The sequence below is a fragment of the Varroa destructor genome, unplaced genomic scaffold, assembly GCF_002443255.2.
Source record: "Varroa destructor unplaced genomic scaffold, Vdes_3.0 BEIS01000003.1, whole genome shotgun sequence".
Classification (NCBI taxonomy): Eukaryota; Metazoa; Arthropoda; class Arachnida; order Mesostigmata; family Varroidae; genus Varroa; species Varroa destructor.
Window position 1 is genome coordinate 35,875,407 of NW_019211456.1, and position 13,013 is coordinate 35,888,419.

The 13,013-nt window shown below is 39.4% G+C and overlaps 1 long non-coding RNA gene across 1 annotated transcript in view; it reads left to right on the top strand.

The window, feature by feature from the left end:
* Positions 1 to 3,058: 3,058 nt before the first annotated feature.
* Positions 3,059 to 13,013, top strand: part of LOC147756885 (uncharacterized) — an 85,487-nt gene continuing 75,532 nt past the window's right edge. The window contains exon 1 of the long non-coding RNA XR_015324448.1: positions 3,059 to 6,128. This is a non-coding gene — a long non-coding RNA (uncharacterized LOC147756885). The remainder of the gene's footprint in view (positions 6,129 to 13,013) is intronic.

Below are 13,013 nucleotides of genomic sequence, written 5' to 3' on the forward strand. Positions count from 1 at the left end.
GTGTCTGTTATTATGCCTGTAAGCGCCGACAACACTAGAGAAATTCAAGGTGCCTATATGTGCAATTTATCGCTGTCCTCATGTAGTCACTAGCGCGGTTTTAATATGTCCTATCTTATTATGTGAATGTACACGACGCCGTAATCGAGGCAACCATTGTTGCCGAAAGAAGCCTATTCATCAGTTCAGACTTTTCATATTTTCGTTTTTCTAATAAGGGTTAATGCACACTTGGTATGAGATACGTTACCACGTCCTATCGTAAACGTTGCTGAAGACATTTATGTCAAGCGCTTCAATTTTCAAGTCTAAGGAAAAATTCACTTGTATTCATCGAATATACAAATCTTGTAGTCGTATGCGCTATTTTTATATGAGGTAAAAAGCCAGAAAAGTCGACCCTGCTTTTTTACTACTACTACTACAGAAAACGTCTGAGTGATCAGATCGTGGCCAGCCAGGACCTTTATACGTCACGGAAAATCAATATAGAAGATACGTCCAAAATCAAAACGATTTACACAGTCTTTGAAAGAGATCATTTCCATTTTGGTAACTGTCATGGTTATTAAATGTGAGAGAAATCACGGTCGTTGCAGTCTGTAATGAGTCAAAATTATGTTATAGAGAACACTGACTTTGCTCGTATAAAACAATATTTATATAGCATACAGGCGACGAACGGGGAGAAGATCATTGATAGGTATGTTAGAAGAAACGTCGCAAGTACGTCGCACTCATAACAAAAGTGAACCAGTTTGTAGCAGTCGTTCGTTATTCGTTGTAGCAGTCGTGTATAATTAATTCTTCATTCCAAGAACACTGCGACAAGTTACTAGAAGAAAAAATAATATTAAGAACTGACGGAAAGTTGAAGAGGAAGTTTCGCCCATTCGACACCCTGGCCTTTCGAAAAGAGTACGGGTCGCCGACAACCTACGTTCAGGTATATTACATAGACTCTACTGTTTGAATCTTGAAGTTTTGTATAGTCAAACGATTAGTTCACCTAAGGGGCGATACGTTTCAGAAAAAAAAAACCAAGGACAGTAAGGCTATTGCTCCACTTACCTAATGTTAGCTTATATTATAATAATATAATGCTGGAAGGTTTGTGGCTCTCTCAAATCTTGACTCTTAAATCTGCATAGCTTCCCATATCTACTCAACTTTAACTCAAACTCAAGCAAAAACATTTTGTTTTATATGTCCCTGACTTCGAAAAATCAGTGAGTAATCCCTAAAAAAGCAGACAATTAGAAAAGGTTATTTTTAGTATAAAAATCGTTTTTAAATACATCTTATGTGATACACAAATGAGAAATTGCAGTTTTATTATATAGGATCCCGGTAATGCAAAAGTTCTGTGCTGTTGCATGCCCCAAAGGCTGTTTTCTTTTGAGGCGTAACTGTAGCTAACTGCTATAAGAATTCGATAATTTCTAAGATGGTAAACAAGGATCATGGAATGATGATGGAAGGATTTTGCCCAGAAAGAGTCTGGTAACGTCCTTAGCTCTATCGCATCACGATTACAACTTTTTACAGTTTAGAATTAGCCATATTTAGCTGTTTTTTGTAAAAGATGTCCCGTCTTATTTACATTATATATAGCGTAGACCAGCCTGGCCGACCTAATTCAATACAAATAACTATTCTTAATACTGCTCCTGAAATAGCAGATCAAATGCTAAAAATTAAATCAATCCTTATGATTGCAAGAAAATATATGCCGTCTTATATAAATATATAAATTTACCATTCTGAAGATTTAAAAATATATTTTTGTCTTGAAAATTGAGTTAACTTAAAACTTGACGCAGCTCTCAAGGTGGTCTTATAGCTCAATGTTGTGACCTGGTATAAAAACATTTGACGTTTGTTTTCGAACATTTAAATCTAGTCTATGTTTTTTTTTATATTCTAGTGATGGTTGACAAAAAGAGCTCGCCCATTTTTTAATAAAAAGGAAATTACATAAAGTTTCAGGTTCATGTGAGAAGCAAAAAGTGCTAAAAAAACAAATTATTTTCCAACTCTGCCATGTTGAAAATCTTTATATCTAACATCGCGTTGATCATGGTCTAAGCATTCATAATATTCTCGTATGTAAAGAACGTTTCAGAAGAAGGCATTCGGACTTTTCGACGAAGGATAAGGATCATGAACACTTTACCATCTTTGCTTCTGAGCACTGCTCACAACTTGAGAAGACTGCAAAATTCCGCACTTTACATACTGGGAAAAAGCTTTAATGCAATGCACTGCTAGCAGTTCATAAAGGTACATACTCTTTGTTGCAATTGGATAACATCGTCACTAAGCTGTAAAGTATCGCCAGAATGCAGCACCTTCATTTCCGCAGCAACTTTCTTTAAACATTTATAACCACATTTCCGCTTGATTGCAAAGTCACCGTGAATATTTGTATCGCCTGTGGTTCTTCTCACATGACGGCTGATAATAGAGTAAATTTTGTGTTTGGGTTAATTTACCTAGGCTAAATAATGAACAGTAGCATGTCGAGATTCCATCAATCATTTTCGCCCCTAGAGCTGGCAGACGCCTACATACTTGGCTTGCCACTTACCTTAAAGGGTATCTTGTAGTATTCCACTGTAACCAGTTGCCGTTTCTATGTAAGGCTGAATTGTACCCAATGTACATAACATACGTACTTTCATTTATAATAAATTAGTTGCCTCAATTAAGTGACCCTGTCCACGTCCCTTTATTACTACCCCTAACATTAGAATTACCCGCAGGGATTTTCCTAGAGATGAACCTAGCCGGCCACTCTCAGCCCACAATTACACAGACTCACCTGTTTGGAACTTGTTTCGTCTTTACTATCCTAGGTATTGTATTATTTACATAGTATCTACATGTGTAATGGACTGCATTGCGATGTGTAGATCTGGTCCCATCTCATGGAGAACTGTTGTCGTTTGATCCAGTGATGGCAGAGGGTCGAGTGGCGCCATCTAGTCGATGGCCCTGCAGTGACCGAAAACCTTCGGCGGGGATCTTCAGTTCGTTTTGACTCGTAGTAGTTAGAGGGTTCGGCCGGCACAGCAGCAGCTTTACTGATTGTAGGGAACACGCGCGCGCGGTCCAGCACACCTGTTCGCCCATCCGTACGCTGTTACCAGTGCGGACCGCTGTTGCTGCTGCTGCCGCAACAGCAGTCAATGCATTTGGTCACCACTGTGAAGCCTCGGTCGCTATCGCGGTGAGCGAAAAGAGCCGCATAACTGGTATTCGTCAAGTTTAGTCAAGTCAGTTTGCACTCAAGGATTTGTGGCATAGGCGCCAAACGAAGTTCCTAGGATACGCGTTAACGAACATTGCGATTAGGTATTGTTAACATACCATTGGCAATAAAAGCAACGATTCGAATATCGACGTATACGCAAGCAGCGTCTAAAAAAGAGTTCAACGCTGTAACAAATTTTGATGATTGAGCAAGCACAAATAACGCACTGGCAACTATCCAAAAAAATGTCTATCTAGTCACTAATTGTTAGGCAGCAACAATACAGTGACACGATGGCTATTTAATCAATTTACGTCGTCGGTAACAGCTAAATGGAAATATCGTAAGAACCATTTTCTAAATGTGTGTAGTTACAATAACTAGGAGAAGTTTGAGGAAGCTGCCGTTCAGTATCTATCAACATTAACCTATTTCTTAACAAGTTATTCAAGCAACGTTCAACGTATTCAAGCGAACGAACTTTTAGATTAACTCAAGCTGTTTTATCAACTGTGATGTGATCAACTGGACTTCAAAGAAACGAGAGGAGACATCAAGTTGCAGCAAATACGGCTTTTATATAGAAAATCAGCATCTTTACCAGTTAAAGCGAATCAGATCCCACAGCGAACATACGTATAGCACACAGCTGTCCGCTTATTTGCAACGTCTACTTTCGAGGACTAAAGCGACACGAGAGCAAAAACGTCTTTTGTGTACGTTTGATTCCCGACTCGTGTTCGGCCTCATCGAGAACCCCAGCCGGGGGCAGCAGTAGACGAAAGAAGGAGCAAAGTCTTATTTACTCTGTTCCATTGCATGACAACGATAACTTTGCAGTATTATCGTCGTCATCGATATTCATTACTATTGTTCTTATTGCAACTAAATACCTATCGATAGAAGATTTGTGTTGTGCTAACCCCGACGGATAAATGATTGTGATGATCGTCAAACCGGAAGTGGGAGACGTTGAACTCTTCTACTGTGATGCTTGTGCTGTGCGACTGGCGTCTATGTTATATGACTCTGCTTCGACCGCATTTTATGAATATAGGTTATAAATTGATCAATTGAGGCCTTTTATTTAGCAAGCAACAACGACTTAGCTGACATTTTCGCAGGCATTGTCGGCGTAGCGCTGTCTTTCTTTATTCCTAACTTAAATTGTGAATGTGAATGCACATTTAACTTTGCATCTGTGTCTGCAAGAGCTTTTTGGTCAATCTTGCTGGACGCAACAACTGCGACTTGTGAACTTCAAGGATTCGTCAATCTACTATACGTATCTCTTGAGTTAAACTTGAGTTCTTGTTGAATGCCTTCATCCAAGCAAGTACAAAAGCAGGAGAACACCAGTCCACTGACGACGAGCGTACGTCGAAGATTATACGACGACTGAATGTGACACAAACAAATCGAAATCTGCCGTGCACCCAATTGCAATCACCCAGCACCTCTGCAGAACGAAAACGACGATGAGGATGATGAAGAGGGCTAAGGCTTCGCCGAGTCGTCTTGCAGACGAGGATCTTTAATCCAAGAAAATGTTTTTACTGGCTATCATTACGCACAACAAAATATCAATGCTTATTAACAAAAACACAGGCACACAATGAACTTGAGGAGCAAAAAGAATATATATACATTGCAGCTGCTGGACTTCAATGACGACGCAGTATACTAGTCCAAACCAACAATAACTTCAATACCAGGCATATGATCGACTTCCATCATCCGTTACATGATATAAAGGGAAAATGTAAATTCCATTAGCACTTTTTTTGGTGAATCATGCGATTGGATAACGCCTGACACGAGCAACAGCAACCTCTACAGATGTTCACAGTAGCAGACCCGTTGGCCACGGGAACTATTGTAAGAATCTACATCCAGTAGTTGTCCACACGAAACATTAAACACGAGGTTCATCTCAGACGCCAATTTACATTGTGCCGTTATAATCACAACCGTTGCTGCTATAACGCCGAATTCGAGCTCTCTAGTTCACATCGAGGCTTCGGGGTCATCGGCGTTTTAAGTGAAGCCAAACAACAGCGAGTGAATAAGATAAGCCGCTACCAGCAAAGAAAAGCTACTCTTACGTCTTTTCTTTTGAGCCTTTCTCGATAAGTGAACAGAGTTCTCGGCATGCGCTGTGTTCCCAGTAGGCCTGGGAGCAGCTGATCACGGGAAGAAAGTGCCCTCCCGTGCGACTCCGCATGTTACTCTTTCGTTGCTGCCCATTGTTTAAAAATACGCGCCACAACCGACAACCACGCTACAGCCGCTTTACCCCAGCATACATCGAGCGAAAGCAGAGAAACAGTGAGAAAAAATGTTCTAGCACTCCAGACGCAGATAGAATACAACTACACAACTTACGCTGTACAAATTTCGTCGTCCGCGGACACCGCTTCAAAATACAGCTTCTACTACCAATGATAGTAGAGGTTTTTCTTACATCCAGAAGAGATCCTTGCTCTAAATGAAGACAAGTTAGCTCGATGCCATCAATGCAAGAATAGTTGCACTTTATGTTTGCCTTCCGAAGTCGATCTAGCTAGGCTTTGGACGCGGCGCACAGAACCAAGCACTACAAGTAGAAGCCTGAAAGCGAAAAGGCTGGGGTCTTGTCCCGATGAAGCTCAGTGTCGCCACCTACCGAGCGAGCACGGAACGTCTGACGTCTCTACGGCAGAACACATACGGCACCGGGAACCCGCTCGCGCCGACGCTCAACTCGAGTTCGTTAGAGAACCGTCGAGGAAGTTCGCTTGACTCAGGAGCTGCCTTAATTTTGGACAGCTTTCGTGAACTGCAAGAAGGTGGTACTAGAGACACACCGACTACCAGCATCTCGCTGCCAAAGGTATAAGCTGCATCCAGGTGTCTATTTATTACAGCATTATACGTGGCCCTTAAACGTTCTGAGCCACCTTCTAGTATATATATATATATTTAGTATATAACTTGTAATATATATAATTTACCGTTTATATAAATGTTTCCAAAAAGAAAAATCTCTTAAATACTAGAATGATTCTGTGTGGAAGTCACATTTTCAGGTTATGTATACAATGTCACTCATACCATATTCTCGAAAATACTAAACAGGTCTATGTTCGGGTTTCAAATAATTGTCCATTTCACGATTCATCGTACCCGATAACATTATATTAAGAAAAAAGTGTGACAGATCTCTTCTTTTGACACTTTCGTCAGGGATAAAATAATGGTTAAGAAAAAAAACGGATCATTGAGGCCACTTCTGCAGCACTAGAGTATTTTTAGAGAGCTGAATCTTACAATGTTAATAGGTCTCGTTACAGATGTCTTGGTTTATTACAGTTATTTAGCAAAGAGCATAGAAGTGCTCATGTAAACAATCGTCTTGCTCGTCGAAATGCCTAAAAAGAAAATGAATTTTTTATGATATTGTGGTTCTCTTTCTTGGTTTCTATTTTTTTCTTTTTGATAAAAGTTGTTAAGTTTAGCCTGCTAACCTAACAAAGGTGCCTACACTGAACTGACGTTCAACCAGAGATATCATTGCTGTGTGAGTGATCAGCGACCGTCCATGCCTCATAGTAGCGGATTGACTACTTGAAATTACTAAGGCTCTCTTTATGTAAACTATGACGAATGAAGTTAGAGATAAGGGCATTTATATAGCCATTAGGCTTCATCTGGCTGATTTATTTGAAGTTGAAAGTTGCTGCTCACTAGGTTTCCATGCCGGCCGACTTTTTACTAGTTTGGCAGGATCTATCCTATATATATATATATATATATATATATTCAGCAATATTCTAGTCGACGAAATTGAAATGTATTTGTCGAAGTAGTAGTAGTCACAGGTCTTCGTTGCCGAATAAGAGATTAAGGACACATTAGTTTTGTAAGTCGAAGACGTACGTAGTTCTTTGTGCAGGAGATTTTTAGGCATAAAAGTGGCTAGACCCGACAATGTTTCCCTGTTTTGGAAAAGGGAAAATGACTGTACTCAGTTGGATCTACAGATTGTATTCATTATTGCCAAAAGAACGCTACAATTCGTAATTATTAGATTAATCCACGTTAAACAATGAATATTTGCCACAAGTTTATGCTTTGAAAGAAGGAGATTCAGGTGAGACAAATCCTTTAGTGCAATCAAAGTTGCTATTAGATACCAATAAATACACGAAATTTGTAAAAAAAACAAATCATTTATTCGATTATCGCAATGAGCTTTCAGCTAAGTCCATCATTCGCTCGTCCGGAAAATACGTAGAAGGATGTGCGCGTTGTTTGTTTGATACTCAAGTGAGAATACAAATTATATTGTATAAAATTCGACGAAACAAACCCGTGAAGGGCCATATGCATATGATGACTAGTTGGCCTCTGGTCGTTGATTTTGTCGAAATGACAATGCAACTAGGCCCTAGGCTCATTACAGTTGCTCATTTGCCCTTCGCGTTTGTGTTCAGGAGGACACCTAGGATCATAACGAGCAGATCCTTTCGTAGAGAGCCAACTAGTCGATATAGTTTGATGGTGTACATAGCTTTTGGACGATTTTCATTTCGTTTGTGCGCGGTGGAGGAAGACCGGACGTTGTCACTTCATCTACTGCTGCTCTTCTCTTGGGAAAAATGACCACTGGATGAATGCGTAGGAGCTTTACAGATGGGCCATGTACAATAAGCGGAGCTTGCTCATTAACTGAACTAGCAGTTTTTCGTTCTAAGACTGCCCAGATTGAACGAAAAATTTCTTTGCCAAACTGAGAAGCCGCGAAGCAGGCCGGTTTTTCCCCCATTCAGTTCCGCTCTCGGTTCCTTGTGAATACATTTTCGAAAGAAAGAAGCAGGAAAATTAGATAGTTAAAAATCACACCGATTATCTAAGATTGAAATCGAAATCGACATTGTTGAGCTAACCGTTGTCGGCCTGTTTCCCTTCATGACTTGTCATAATATAAATTTACCTCACCATCTGAATATATTTACATGTAATGAAAATTTGAGTTGAATGAAAGAGATTAGTTTTCAAACCGGAATAAAGTTACGTAACTTTTTGAGCATCTTGTGTATAGGTGCACATTCAACAAATAAATCTGTTGCTACCATGATTAAAAAAAAAAGAGTAGACAACATACCCAACATGTATACGCTACCTACTTCGGGTCATCAGGTCCTGTCCTGTGTGTGCTACTAAGTGGATGCAATATTTAATATGTTTGTTTGAATCAGATAGATATCCTGCGTTTTTCGTTCTGTTTTGGCGCAAAGCACTGTCTCAATAGAGTTTGCTTGAACGATTAGAGCTGGGTTTAGCTTGTTTACAATCCAGTAGTCTTATTCATTTATATTTGATTGAGAAAGCCCAGGCGACTTACCTGCAGTATCGAAAAATGATTAAACGCTACCTGCTTCGCTTTGAGATTATGCGCTGGAAACTATTCTTCTGTAAACGGAAACCAAGCGTGTTGTACGCGATCATAGCCCACCTACACAATTGGGTACTGGATTTCATTAAACTCTTCCCGAGTCAGTTTAATGTCGCAACAAAAACGTTCTACACAACAACTCCTACATACATTCACGCGGCAGCCATGTCTGCCGTTCTTTTCCGCTGCAGAGAGATTTTTACGCGCAAATGTCAATTGTACGTATGCACAAATACGAAATTATCGTCTCGTTTAATCATGGCCAACATAATTCTTACCTCTATATGAATGAGAATCAACCAGGGGAATGCGTCGAAAAGCGACCGTTTTAAACACCTGTTGACCACAATTAGATCAGGTAATTCTAGCGAGAAAAATTGAAATATCCATGTTAGGAGACAGTGGCTGACCGGTTAGTTGAGAAATGTCCGATGAACATCGGATCGAACTATTATCACTTGCAGCTATAATAGAAACTAATGCTCGATAAATGCTTCGCCTAAAGCAATAGTTCTATGAGTATGATAGGACGTCGTTTAATGAAAAAAAGAGCATCTATGTATGTCACAACTCCCGCTGAGATAACGTAAGTCGATAAGTCCAGGACCAAAGCTGTTTTACGAGAACCATATTAACGAGAAAAACAGAAAGGCCTATAATTGCCTATGTATAGCGACCCTCAATGATATATTGACATCGTTCAACGGACTATTGCTTCCTGCTTCAACTGAAGCTACGTACGTGTTGTTGAAATCATAATCGCGAACTGCCGATGTTGTTCGAAACAGGATAAGGTGGAAGCCTTTTCAAGGTGTAAGAAAAAAAACACTGATTCACACAAGTCAAACTTGCAGGGACTAGTACACTATGACCATGCAAAACTAATTACACATGGATGGACAAGGACAAATGGTTGTGGGAATCGATAAATATTACAGCCAAACAATGTCAATGGAATGACTAATATTCAAGATGATTGAGAAATGGCTGGTAAGCTTGCATGTGTTCTCAATTATGCGCGCGTATAGCGGAAGTATCAGTCGTTTAGTCGCCTGAGCTCTCAACATACGACGGTGACTTGATGTCAAAAGCTCAAATAATTTTCTCTCATCTGAAGGCTGAACGCAGGACTGCATATTTGCTCATGGTACCTGTCTCACACCGCCACAGTCAACAGTCGATTAGGACAGCATAAAGCGATCTATATCTGAATGCCGGTTTTAGCTTTCAGCCAAACGAGCTATTTGTGAAATGTGGGTGCACCGGAGTATATACAATCGAAAATACAACAGAGTGTTCCATACTGGACAAAACTTCAGCTCAAGGTATCAGCACAGTTTAATTTCTAATTTTTATAATTAGAAACCGAGCATTGAGACATTAACTTTGCATAAACTGTGTAATGTGTCACCTGTATGTCCTTAATTTGTTATTATCGTTCATCACTTTCTACTGTTACTGATTTGTAGGTCTGACACACGCACTTCTTGTCCTGCGGTGCTACTTTAAAGCGAAATCTGGATTTAAGTTGTGCGAAGCAATGGAATCGCGATCTAGCTTGTTTGAAAATATATATATACCATACGTATGGCTACTGTGAAGTAAGAATATAATGCGAAAAATAATTAAAATACCTGTGCCTTCCTATCTTAATAGGTAGGTTCATTGATGTGTCCTACTTCCACACTTCCCATTTTGACGGTTTAGCTCTGTTTATATGTTACTTCAAATGATTGTACAGAAGTAGGGTTATTTTAAACATATAGGAGATGCGATAGCTAGTATTTGACAGAAGTTTGATAGGTTTTGATATTTTTTCCATATATGCAATTTACGAAATACAAGATCTACTGGAGCCTGGCAGGCTTCAATTGCCTTGGCATTATTCAGTTATAAGATATATATACACTTTGTATATGTGGATTATACATAGCTTTTATGATACCGAAATTTAGATATGTACCGTTGAGTAGGACGAATTCAGTATACCTCAATATTATATGCCTGTTTACCGCTATGTACTAAGAAATATACGTTTAACCTTTCTTTTCCTACATAATTATGGCGTTTTATTCTAGAAAGTGTTGTGACTTCCATGCCAACCAACTGGGTGGCTTGAAGATTTTTTTCATCCCACGCCTGCCTCTCGACCTTCACTTGCGATATATTGAGTCATTCCGAATTTAAACCGTGAGCTATTACTACGAGGGTCATTCAGGGAAGGCCCATGCATAACTGGGTTTGCTTCAGGCATATACAATTGGCGACGTTAACTCGTTCTACATTTCTAGGCATTAATCAACCTTTTTCTGGGTCTATAGAAGTTTATTCATTGTCGACTGGGTACAGAAGACACGTTGAGCAGAGGATAAAATCTATCCGCAAAGGTTAAAGCATCTCGAACGATTGATCACTTTGAATCGAGATAACTTGCAGACTATTCCATAATTAAGAATCAACACCAGACAAAGTTTTACTCGAAATCACGGAGTCATTTCAGCTTACGGTACATTGAGAGTATCCCTTACCGACACTATCGACAGCTGATAGCGAAGCCATACGGAAAAAGTTAAGTATGTGACATGTAATTAGCCAGATACAAAGTGTTATCGTTACGTTACATCAAAGCAACAGTTTTTGTATTTTACATTTTGCATTATGCATTTGATACTATTATGTAGAATTAGGCGATCGACAGTACCATATACAAACATACCTTTGCAACATGTGGAAAACACCGATTTTGCAACGATTTCCTTGGGCCCGACTGAATTGAATGACTTCAATGTGATAATCATTGAAGCTAAGATATTGTCAGTTTGTCAGTCTCGCGTCATGCATCGTATTTAAATTAGTAATCCGTGTGCTAATGTTATTGCGGTCCTAATTCAAGTAAATGTTTGATGGTATCCCGTATAGGTTGTGGTAACAATTTATTAATTTCAAATAGAGAAACCAGCGTTTGTTGTTTTTGAAATAAATTCGCCTGCCCACTTCTTCTATTTATCACATTTGCCGCGACAATGGGGGTAGTACCGACCAAGATTTGAAACAAATCGATGAGCAAAAATGACTGGTTCGGGTGAAACGCATTAAGTGTAGATTTGACGTATTCTAAATCGATTTGAAGCTTCGCGAATCAGTACAATATTTGAAAAATTTCCGTTTAACATCGCTATAAAAACTCATCATAACATACTTCATATATAACATATAAAAACACATCATAACAGAGTTACGGTGATCCGACAAAATCCGTAAAATTTACTCGTTATAGACACAGTAAGACCCCAGAGGCATCACGACAAAGGCATTCGAAGCATTTCTATCATAATACAGTCGTTATGTTCGTTAGATTCTGCCCCTTAATTGTACGGAGGACAGTATATACAAGTGAAAACGAAAACATTGAACGGCAATACCGCTTTGCGATATTAAGCATTATTAGTATTTATTTTGTTTTTATAATATATGATTCAATGGATAAGATTGTGTTATAGCGGGAAAATTCAAAATTCAGCGCTAGTCCTGTTGAGCCCTTTGAATATCCTTTATGAGTTGTGTGTGATCATCTACTATGTGACAAAGATCGAAAAGTCCATCTATATCTCACTATTGCAGACAAAATTTCTGAGCAAGAATATATGTAAATGGTTAGAAAAAATATATATTAACGAAAACACTTAAAATCCAAACTTTCGTTTTCATTGACTACTTTTGGTGCAGTGTCTCAGTCATAAATACAGCATGGCATTTGTAGCATTTTACCCCTCAAACTACAGTTTCTATTGTCATTTCTGCCGCGTCTTCGGTGTATCAACTTGGGTGCATCCACCTTTACGTTAACGTCGCCATGATGGCGCTGTTTCAAACTCTCATGGCTACTGTTCTACCTGCCTGTTCCATTAGATACAAATAAGTTAGTTGTAACTTATGGCAACCTAATTTAAAGAAATTTGTATTCGTGAGCCGACCGTTGATATGGCTGTGTTCACCAGCGAACGAAATAGGCTGAACCGGAGCTTCCGGAGCTGCACTTCGTAATTTTGATTCTTTATGTGTGGAAATGGCGAAGGGTGAAGGTGTATCAGTAGCAAACTATAGACTAACACGATCTAACGTACTCCCACTCAGTATAGCATACGTGCAGTTTCTAGAAGTAATCAGCTCGGCAGTGTAGGTATTCTTTTTGCTGGTTTCAGGCGACGCTCACTTGTTTTCAGCCGTAAACTTATTCCATACACAGCCATAGGAGAACTAAGGAACTTATTGATGACGTTTGCACCGTACCTGCGACGTGTCTAGCACTGCCCAGACGAC